The sequence below is a fragment of the Wasmannia auropunctata genome, unplaced genomic scaffold (genome assembly GCF_000956235.1).
Source record: "Wasmannia auropunctata unplaced genomic scaffold, wasmannia.A_1.0 LD335290.1, whole genome shotgun sequence".
Lineage (NCBI taxonomy): Eukaryota > Metazoa > Arthropoda > Insecta > Hymenoptera > Formicidae > Wasmannia > Wasmannia auropunctata.
Genome location: NW_012027600.1, coordinates 10,220 through 11,424, shown reverse-complemented (window position 1 = coordinate 11,424; position 1,205 = coordinate 10,220).

Below are 1,205 nucleotides of genomic sequence, written 5' to 3'. Positions count from 1 at the left end.
AAAAGGGATGAAGGAGGACCCTCGCTATTATCCGTCGAGGAACAATCGGCGATATCACGAATTACAAAAAGAAGTTGGGCGTCGGAAGCGCACAGAGGTAGCGCCAATCGCGAACACGATAAGACCAATAATCAGTTTCTCGAATTCAGAAATGCAATCAATTCTCCCAAACGTGACAATGTTACAACAATAATCATCGATCCTACGACGACCGGTTAACTCTGCCTAAATACTCAAGGACGGTAGGCGAGACATTTACTTAGCCGAATTCACAATTGCAGGCGGCACGTTTATTAGTCAGTTGTCAACAGTTAACAAAAAAAAGAAAAGAACAAAAAATAGCAGCATAGTACGTAAATGTAAGGCGCATGAGTAATCAAACGGAAATGCGACGCAATGACAACTTAATTTCGCGACAGGCGCGTATGCGAACTGCGATCACCACAGCGCGAGACGATTCGCGAAACTCGGTGATAGTTCTCTTTTCGCAGTCGACAACAATATATAATTGGCGCAATTAAGTAGTCTTTTCTAGCTGAAGAAGTGCTCAATTCACGCTATGCGAATAATCTTGATTACTCATAAAATTTTGTCGGCAGTGGTATTGTTCGCGATACTGCTTGTTTTCCATTTGCATACGCACAACGGACGCACACACAAGTATCACGAAAATGATCAAGTTCTCGACACGACGCATAAATGAAGATCTCACTGTGATGATAATTTAACACCAAATTCTGCGCAGCTGTTGTTCGGTAATAATCCATAAAAATTGACACGGCAGGCGCTCACCTATGTGTTCGCGAATATGAATTTCTCACCACATAATTCACGCGACAGCGCGAGGACTTTGCGGTTTACTCGCGGCTACGAACTCCAGAAGGCACGACACGAATTTTCGGACCACACTCCTCTTACGCCGGATCGATTGCCCACGTTAAATTGAAAGATTATGCGTCACTGTCAGACTGGACGCGACACTAACAGCCAATGATGAAATCGACCACAGAACGTGAGCGCCTCCTCCTCGTCTTGTGACTTTACACAATTGAAAAACAGAGGACTACCTCTCCTCCGTCGGCTTTCTTTTGCGGGTCGCGGCCTCTTTGGGCCGAATCTCGTCTCTCCCTCTCCCTCTCCCTCTCCCCCTTTCTTCCTCCCTTCCTCCCTCCCTCTCCTTCCCTCTCTTCCTCCCTTCCTCCCTC